This window comes from Lygodium microphyllum, chromosome 15, assembly GCF_053477565.2.
Source record: "Lygodium microphyllum isolate KBCC chromosome 15, Lygodium_microphyllum_v1.1.10, whole genome shotgun sequence".
Lineage (NCBI taxonomy): Eukaryota > Viridiplantae > Streptophyta > Polypodiopsida > Schizaeales > Lygodiaceae > Lygodium > Lygodium microphyllum.
Genome location: NC_141149.1, coordinates 64,137,875 through 64,148,939, shown reverse-complemented (window position 1 = coordinate 64,148,939; position 11,065 = coordinate 64,137,875).

Sequence of the window (11,065 nt, the reverse complement as noted above, 5' to 3'; positions counted from 1 at the left end):
AATCAAGCAAGATAGGGTCCTAAAGGAGGAATTAGTCACTCTTTTCAATGCTTCAGTTCCAGAAAGTAGCGCTGTGATGAAGACTTGGGAAGAGCTTGTTGATGATTATGATATCAATGATGAAGTCTACACAAAGATTTTAGGCATTTGCAATGATTGGGTATCAAAGAAGCTCACACATGGAGTTGATGCAGGGTCCCTACCAAATGGAGCAAAAGATATTGTGAGCTTCCTAATTGGAAAAAAGCAAGATCCTCTTCAATCCTCCACTACATCCCCTTGGCGTGTATATGTTGTCGGATGCAATCTAGAAACCTTTGATCTTATACATAATGTTTACAGAGATCTAATTACCATTGGGGTTGTTGTTCTAGATGCAGCACATGGGGTTGAGGGAATGAAATGGGACTCTATAAAGTTTGGAAAGGTTGTATCCACTCTACTACGAATGACATGTGAACCTAAACAATTCATGTTGTTATCATTTCTTGATCGAAAGCAAATGGCAGCTTTGGAAAATGCTCTTGAAAGCATTTCTTGCAAGTATCGCATGCTAGTTGGTAGTGTTGACTTCCTACCAATGGATAGAACGTTTGCTTTTGGATCTATAGATTCTTTTGTGGTTTTGACATTAGTGACCATGGAGAAAAGCTTCATCAATTTTGAGCGATATATAAACAATGTCAACAAGCCTTCCATTTTGGACTTTGAAGGCTTGGACAAGGAGTGCAATGATGAAGATCTTGAAGAAGAACAAAGGATTGCAAAGGCCGTTTTGAGAAAGAAAATGAAAGTTATGGAAACTACAATCAAAGCATTCAATGATGCTCATGAGGTTGTATTTGATGTATATGCAAGTGGACTTGCATCTAAGGTGGCATTGATAAATCATATGAAGACTATTGCAGTGGTTTGCAACACTCAAGAGCAAAGAGAGGTTGAAGCACAATTGTGGAGGGTCCATGAGAGTGCCAAACAAAATTCAAACTCCCAAGAGGTTCCTCCTACTGAAGTTCAAGTTCTTGAAGTACCACCCGAGCGCATAGAAGAATCAAGCCAAGATATAGCAAGTCTAATTATGAAAGAGAAATTAAGGGCTACTTCAGGTGTTTAAACTCCATTCCTTCTCCTTTCATCAAGGAAGACACATTGATGTAATTTTGATTTTTTTCTTGAGAAGTTACTTCCATTAGCATTTGCAATATTTTCTTTCTTTGATGATATTAATTAAAGAAACTATGTCTTTGGTTTTCTAATTTTTTATAAAAGGTACCAAGCATGTTTGGTTTAAAAATTTTATTTAAGTAAATATTTTACCAAATTGGTATTAAAGAGCTCATTAAAATTTATCATCCTTTGTAAGGATAACTATTTAATTGTAATCTAGTGTGTAATAATACTTATCATAATGAAAAGTTTGAGCTATTTATGCAAAATTTACTTAAGTCTATTTTAGATCTTATTTCAATTAAACTCTTATATGTGTTGTGTTATGATCTTGTCATGTTAGTTTTGGTTAGATTTGTCCACATGGTCAAATCTCTTATCTCTTATAGCCTCTTTTACTACATCACTAGTGTATGTCTATGCATGTACCTTAGGATAAGAAAGCCAACAATATATTGCACACCCCAAAAAAGATTCATTGCACCTCCCAAAGGAGTTTTACCTTAGTTATAAATATTGCAACAAAGATTTCTCTCCAATGTATCTTTTGAGATGTGTATATGGAATATTAAGGTAAAATCCTTGTTACAATTCGTGAGTTTAAATATCTATGGGATATAACTAGTTCAAAAATAGAATGGTTAGTCCTTAAGAAGAAACTATGAAAACTTATTCAAATAAAGTATAACTTATCTCAAATAAATTGTCATGTGTCACTTATATGTGACATAGTTTTGGTCACATGGTCAAAAGTATCATGTTTAAATTTTCTTTTAATAATTAGGACTAATAAACATCTTCTTTGTACATGCCATTTTGAAGGTCTTTTTAAAAATTGATTATGTTAAATATTATAATGATAATATAATTTGTGCAACTAATTACAAGAATCTATTGTTAGTATCTCAAGTATACTTATAACTAGCGATAAAAAGTAGATATGGAAAAATGACTTTATTAGAATAGATTTTACTTCAAAAAATTTGTCATATATATTTTTTTCACCTCATGATATTACTTTTGATTAGATTTGACCACATGGTCAACTGTCTCTTTTCTTAAGACATCATTTTTTAAGTAGTACCTATTTATGTATTTATCAATGTGAAGTTAAATTGCTTTAGTGTTCTATGCCAGTTTATAGCTCAAAAATTAGGTAGAATGATGAGGAAGTAAATAAATCTAATGTGCTTCTTTTTCTTCTTTGTAACTTCAACTAAGACATCTATGGTTGGATATCTAGCAGATTCAACAACAGTAGAGCACGATGATGTGATTGATGTTTCCTTGATAAGAAATGCAACACAATTATGTGTAATACTTGATTTCAATGGTCTTCTTTTACAACGATGCTTTGCTAAGTCTAAAAGGTTTCAAAGCTTTCAAATGGGAAAGCAATGGCTTGTTCTTCGACCAGGATGTATGGAGTTTCTTGAAGCCTTATTTGCAAGATTCCAAGTGGGAGTTTGGTCAACAGCTTTACATAAGAATGTCATGGCAGTTATTAAGTGCTTGGAGATCCATGCAAAAAGGAAGTATCCTTTCTTCATGATTTGGGGCCAAGAACAATGTCATAGACATCGACTCAAAATCATATATAGGCCAAATAAGATGGGAGTAGAAGCAATGTTCAAGCCTCTGAAGTATGTATGGGATCAATATGGAGATGTTTGTCAGCATACCAAGACTATTCTCATAGATGATAGTCCTTACAAAGGATGTCCAAATCCTGTTGAGAATTGCATTTATCCAAAAACATTTGATATTGATCATGAAGACTCTATCTTGATCAAAGAACTTCTACCATACTTGACTCGCTTAAGCAAATACCATGATGTACATGAAATCATCAAGTTTGATTGATATGGACAGGATCCAGTTCAATATGGACATGAATTGTATGCTCAATTCAAGGTTGTCATTGATGAATGGACTAGAGCAGAGAATGATGGTATTTCATCTTCATCATCAGCACCGCACGAGACCATGATTGATAAAGATGGTATATATGTTCAATCTTCAATTACTTCTTGCTTCAAGAGACCATCTATTATACAAACATCCTCAACAAATGCTTCACGTCATCCGTCTCTTACATTGAACAACTCACAATTATCCATGTTGAAGCAAACTCCTTTAGTCTCTACTTTGAAAGATATGGAAGCAATGCAGCTTGCTCATGAGTTAGGATATCACAAACATTTCATAAATGGTAGTGCAGCTAAACGTTTTATATAAAATCTACAAAATTTGTATTTTTCCAATATACATGATGTAACAAGAAGGCACTGACTCTATATGGATTAATTTTGACTTTCATAATAGATATATCCCTTACATTAAAGGCTTTTGCATGGCTATGAAATATATGCTTGTTAGAAATTTAAAGTGTTTTATGTAATTACCTTGGTGTTTCTAAACACCACCAATATCAATGAGAGAATCTACTTGATGTTTCTTATTGTTTCAATAATATTAGTTAATTGTATTGAAATTTCTTATAAAGTGGTTTAAATCCTATTTTGTACTTTATGATAGTCTACTATACAAACATACTCAACAAATGCCTCGCATCGTCTATCACTTACATTGAACAACTCACAATTATCCATGTTGAAGTAAACTCCTTTAGTCTCTACTTTAAAAGATATGGAAGCAATGCAACTTGCTCATGAGTTAGGATATTACAAACATTTCATAAATGGTAGTGTAGCTAAATGTTTTATACAAAATCTACAAAATTTGTATTTTTCCAATATACATGATTAACAAGAAGGCCCTGACTCTATATGGACTAATTTTGACTTTCATAATAAATATATCCCTTACATTAAAGTATTTTATATGGCTATGAAATATATGCTTGTTAGAAATTTAAAGTGTTTTACGTACTTACCTTTGTGTTTCTAAACACCACCAATATCAATGAGAGAATCTACTTGATGTTTTTTATTCTTTCAATAACATTAGTTAATTGTGTTGAAATTTTTTATAAAGTGGTTTGAATCCTATTTTGTACTTTATAACCATCTACTATACAAGCATACTCAACAAACGCCTCACATCTTCTATCACTTGCATTGAACAACTCACAATTATCCATGTTGAAGCAGACTCCTTTAGTCTCTACTTTGAAAGATATGGAAGCAATGCAACTTGCTCATGAGTTAGGATATCACGAACATTTCATAAATGGTAGTGCAGCTATCTACAAAAGTTGTATTTTTCCAATATACATGATGCAACAAGACAGTGACTCTATATGGACTAATTTTGACTTCCATAGTAAATATATCCCTTACATTAAGGGCTTTTGCATGGCTATAAAATATATGCTTGTTAAAAATTTAAAGTGTTTTGTGTAGCTACCTTGGTGTTTTTAAACGCCACTAATATCAATGAGGAGAATCTACTTAATGTTTTTTATTCTTTCAATAACATTAGTTAATTGTGTTGAAATTTCTTATAAAGTGGTTTAAGTCCAATTTTGTACTTTATGTCTTAGCTAACAAATAAGTCTTGATTGATTATAAAATTTATGTCTATTCCTTTGGAAACACAAACCATTGGTCAAAGGTTAAATCTTTAGTCTTAGAAAAATCATAAACTTCTAGCTTGGTATATAAATCTTTATTTTATGATATGAAAATTCATTTAGCTAGTCAAAGTGTGAAACTTGTTAATTTTGGCCAAAGCCAATATCCATCTTGTCCATATATTGTCAAGATAGATAGAAATTTTGAATAAAAGATATTTATATATCATGCATATACATACAAAAAATGTAAATGGAGTGAGCAATTATTTGACATACTTGTGTCTATTGGTTTACATAAAAAAAGAACCATCACAGCATAGGTTATCCAAACTTATTACGATATGGTATTAGATCAAGTTATTAAACCACACCTAGTTAGTGGTGACTCTTTTAAGGTCCTAGTTCATGAAACTTATACATGTCACTTTAAATGATGCTATATCTAAAAGAAAAAACTCGTATTATAATATCTTCAAATCCATAACATTATAAATTTTGGCCATGATAATATATTTTCATACAATGTTTAAGGCTCTTGGATTCTAAATTCTCTCTCCACTCCATCAAACCTTTGTATTCTTACATTAAACTTGGAAATTTCCTAGGTATATACTAGTTAAGCCTCCTTGATGTTTCCACCACCATACAACATCATATTTTGTTAGTATGCTAGAAAAGATAGAGGTGAAATCCAAATCTCGTAACAGCCACATAGCTTACATTCATCATTTAAGCTCTCAAGATGTCTGATCTCATATTTGTAACATACAAAGTGCCCTTTAAAGATAAACATAAACATAGTGCTCTCTTTCATTCACAAAAGTAAGACATTCATTCAAAGTGGGACTTGGGAAATTCCCAAAATCTCTAATATGGTGTTTTGATGTAATCCTCATTGCCACTTGTATAAAGGTTGTATGCCTTGTGCACAATTGAGAGTGCAGTAGTATATCCACCCTATGCCAACATACAAGTGCGAGAAGGAAGGTCAGGGAGCTTTATAGTGTCGTGCACAAGAACAGATCATCATGTGTGCATTGAGAGGCCCAACCCATGCGTGCAATGCTCCATTTGGACATCTCATCTCTCATTTGTATTAAAAGGAAAAAGGTTGGTCACTCACCCCATTATCGACTTCATCTTATTGATGATGTCAAACAGAATCTGTTGGTAAAAAGGAGTACCCAGGGAGGTAGCCAACACATCAAGAACTTGGATTAGATGTAGAAGGCTTCGTTTGCTATACAAGTCAGAAGCCATACAGAAGTACAGGACATAGTGCACCAAGGGAGGTGGCTTTGGAATTAGATCCTGAACATTTCAACTGATGAATCAGCTCATCTGGACTACTGGGGTGTTTTCATCTTTTCCATAGCCAGCTTCCTACCCAAGGTGTTTGCCAAGTTTCCATGGAGCGAGGCCTATTATGATAAGGAATTTCTCATTTTCTCCTCCCATAATAAAATTTTTTCCTTTTTTTTCAATGAAAAAAATCCCAATATTCAAAGCCATCCCTACTACATCTATTGGATTGGAAGGAAAGGAAACATAACAGGGACAAGAGCTGAAACAGAAGGTATAATAGAAATCATTTGCTTCATTAACAAAATCCACATGATGATGACTATCAAAAGCAATATAAGAAGCATCGACTATGATTGTCAAGATCCACAGGGAGGAAAATGCTTCTTTAGGCGATAGCCATTGATAAAAAAGGAATCATCAAAGGCATCTACAACATCCTAGATCTGAACAGAGCCGTTAGGATTGACTACAAGTACCTTGTAAGGGCCCATCTATCACTGTTGGAGCTTTTTAGAAAACTTTCCAAAGCATGAATCATAGGTAAGGATAAGATCACCTTCTTTGAATTCTTTCTGTTTGGATGAAGCTGTCCGGTAGACTTTGCATCGACCTATGTGGCATTCATGCACTTAAGGCCATCATGCGAGTCTTGTCCAAACATTCCAAGTGCAGGAGACGGCACTAGAGAGACTTTGCATCTCCTAATTGTTCAATGATAGTCACTCTCAAAGAGGACAATTCCAACTTAATTAGAAAGATGGCTTATGTACCATAGAAGTAGAAATGTGTCTATCCTAATGTGACCTTATGGGAGGTTCTATATGTCCAAAGGGCTTCTCTAAGTCGATCATCCCAATCATGGTGATATGTGGCAATTGTCCTTGTCAATATTGAACAAAAGATGCAATTGGTGACTTCGACTTGGCCATTGGCACTGGGATAGCAGGGTGTGGACTTACGATGGCAAAGTGAGTGCCTCTATTAGTAACAAGCTCTAAGGGACTACCAAAGAAAGTGATAATATTCTCGTACAAAAATAAAGCCACACTATTACCATCATCATGCTTAAGAACTTTGGCTTCACACCATTTTATCATATAATTAGTATATACCAAAATATATTTGTTCTGCTTCCTTTTGGTTGGAGGGTCAATGGGACCCACAAAGTTGTCACGTGCCTACATAACAATTCCCTGGCGGCACATTTTAGTGGTCCATTGGGGAACTATCCTGGATGGCTTCGCCCAACACCCACGAGAATGCACAAGGTCTATCATCTAGGTTTTCTAGAGTCCACCCTGTAATGGAAGGTACCTGCCATCCCCACGAGGATCAACCTACACGCTCGAGGTCCTAATTTGAGAATTGAGGTCTCAATGCATCATCTAGCTCCATCGGAGGTGTCCCACAAGGGCTTCTCGTCCAACTAGAGCAATCATATTTACCCTTGGTTAGGATTCTTGGAACCTTAATGGAGTTTTGGCATAGTGGTTGCACCTTTCCCCTAAGATAATTACTGATCAAGGTTTTAAGACCTGACCCTAGATAATTCAATGCTTGGCTCTACCTAATTTTTTCTAATTAATGTTTCATTCAATCTCTTGAGAGAAGCTCCCAGCTTCGCAAGACTGCCCATCCATAAGTAGGACGAATCCGTCAGGGATCTCGCCCACCCGCTTTCCACAAATGGTTTTCTTTAGTTTTCTAATTACCTATCACATTAAGTTATGACATATGAAAGCAGCTTCGTTAATTAACCCGTTATCACAGGTTCCTTCGCATAATTTTACGGCACAACAAAAATACAGAGAAAACAGTCTTTTGGCAAAACATATTTCGCAAAGTTATTTACAATGCCCTTCCCCTTCTGCCTATGCAAAAGACAAACCTCCATTCTTCGGAAAATCCCTTCTGTTTGTGTAGAAGAAAACAAACCCTCCAAGATTTCTGTCCCTTCACTCGTGCTGGGAACTCCACGATCCCATTTTGATTCATGTAAGGGTCAAGCAGTTCCTAGAAGCGATCGAGATATTTATGGCCAAAGCCCCTCTAGCACTTCCGCCTCCTCCTGCCTAACGGATTCCTCACCAAGTGACCTCTTGTTGTCGGGCCGAGGTCCAAAGCTCCTCACAACGGTACAAAATAATATCCCTTGGAGCAGGGTTTCGCATCTAGCCATGGGGGAGGCATAGCGTGATCTTTCCTTTTATTATCTTGATTATATTTTTACAATTAGATCTAACTGTTGCAAGCATAATCAATATTTCCTGTGCAACCATCAATGCATGCATAAATAAAAAAAGAAACAATAGCAAGTGTTTTTAGCATAGGAAGCATCCCCATCCAAATCTAGGGTTTCTCTTTTAAGGTCCCACCTTAATCTTAGGTTTTCGCTTCCTACTTGCAACTCTTTTTCGGGATCCGTAGTTTCACGAATCTGAAGTCTATTTTATCTATATGAAAAATTTGGTATTTTTGCCCTAAAAGATAATATGGGCATTTATACCTATGGCAAGTAATTCATGCACTGTCCTACCCTAACCTGCACTTAGCAAGATTTCAAATGCTTTTCCATGTCTATTGAGACTTTAGAATTTGTATTGACAAATTCTTATCAATGTCCAACAAGTCCTACATACTTTTGATATTTGTTTAATTTCCTGATACTTATAGTTTCAGTGTTATCGAGTATTTCATAGTTGTTTTTGCTTCAACATTCTCGATATTTTAGGTTAGGTTTTCTCGTTGATTCATACATGGGTCAACTCATGATATTGATGCTCTTGCTAATATAATAATTAATATTAACATTGTGTGTGCTTTTAGTAAGAAAATAATTTTTATTTTATTCTACTCATATTCCATGGTTTAATCGACGATGTCTGACCATTTGTTCAGCTTTCAACGTTATCTAGAAATATCTATTTCCATTTAGCTATGTCCTAAGTGCAATGCTGATTGTTTTTCTGAAAACTTTATTCTAAGTAATGCAAAAATCATAAATGTACTTTTTTTTCATCTTTCATATATTTAATTATATTTTCACGTACCTAATTTATGCACATCTAGTATATATTATCCTATGTAATTTTCTGTTAATTTAATGCATTGATTATTTCATCATATTATCTAAATGATTTTCTATAAACTATTATAAAACTCATATTGTATGTTTATCATTAGCAAAATGAAATAGAGATAGTTACTTTCAAGAGAAAATTATAAAATATTCCCTTCCCTAACACCATCTACCTTTTTTCTATTATTATGATCACACGCTTCATTAACGAAATAACACTAAATATCATGAAATAAACTATAATTATGATTTTTTTAAATGACAGACATATAATCATTTTCCAAGTGAAAGATTATTTTCAATTAATAGTTAATTATTATATTACTTAGGCTATTTTTCTAGCGGCAGTTCATATGCATTTTCTTTAGAATGCGTTTGTAATCGTTTAAAGCCAAATATAGCAATAAGCTTATAAAACATTATTTTTTTCCAAATTGACGAGATGTCACCTTTCTCAAATTTGCTATAACGGGGGTTTCACCAATTCCTACTGCATCATTTTCTCCATCGGCCGTGTTCTTTGCTTCCCTTGCTTCAAATGGGCTTTTTGAATTTCTACGACCTCATGGAGCCATGGATGTTAGGCAAAATTGATGTGATAATTTAGGGAGACTTGGTGGTCATCCAGAAAAAATTCGCCAGCGTTTTGCTTAGTGATATGGCTATATGGGAGGAAGTCGTAATAGGGGGTAGAGAGAATGGACATGAGGTAGAAGAGGGGTATTTTCCTTCTTCCAAGCTCAAGCTACAATGGAAAGAGAAGTGGAGAAATTTTTCCATCATCAGGAGGTCTTCCTTCTTGCTTTCTTTGTGAAGGAGAGGGGTTGTATTTATAGCCATGAGGGGGAGCATACAGTCGACTCATTCTTTTGGCTACTTGTCAAGAGCTAAGTAAGCTTTATAAAAATGCTTTTTGATTGCCTATCTGTTGGCATGGGGATGATTTTAAAATGCTTTCTCTCCCTCCAGGTGTCAAAAACGTCATGATTTTTTGCCTATTTTTTTAAAAACATTTTTTTTTTCTTCAAAAGACTTCATTTGGTGGTTTTTGGCCAAGTTACCTTATGACTTATCTAGTTTATAAAGTCATACCATACTCTTTTGATACTTAACTTGCTCAATATCATGCTCGTTCTTGCACATTCTTTGTCTACAGATTAAGGCCTTTGTGATTTGTCTTATGGTTACGTAATCAATGCGATCTTTGATGCATTAAATGGAATCGGGAATGCTAAATCAAATATAATGCGGGAAAATTTATGATCAAGCCATCGTAATATTATTTACGAGGAGTCTTTGCTTTTTGTTGGCTGGGAACATTGAGGCATCTTCTCGTGTCAGATTACAGAATTGATTTAATGCGAGACTCGATATCAAGAAAATTACATGCGGTCACTTATGTGATAGCTCAACGAGTAATTTTGAAAACGTCTCAAGCCCGAATTCATTTCTTGATATGAAGCGTTGTGGCAGGAATATTACATCATCTCCTCCTTAGAGGAATCGAGATGTCCTCATCTCAAAAAGAACTGGGGAAACTATTTTTCTAGAGCTATATCTTCTATCTAGGTAGCATCCTCCTCAGGATAGTCTTTCCACTGGATAAGATGCTCTCTATTGGTTATGTTTCTCAGAGGTTTCTCTTTTACATCTAGGATCTTATCAGGCTAGGGTTCAAGGGCTCCTTGACTAGGCATTACGATTTGCTGGTCATCAAGAATATGATCTTGATTTGCCACATAAGCTTTGAAAAAACTAACGTGAAATACATTCTGGACTTTCACATAATTAGGAAGTTGCAGTTTCTGGGCATTAGCTCCTAGGCATTTGAGAACCTTGTATGGTCCATGATATCTTGGACTCAACTTTTTGAACTATTTGAATGACAGAGAACTCTTCTTTGGGCATACACGGATGAAAACCATGTCTCCCTCTTGGAAGATACGCTCTTGCCGTTCTAGATCAGCATAAGCTTT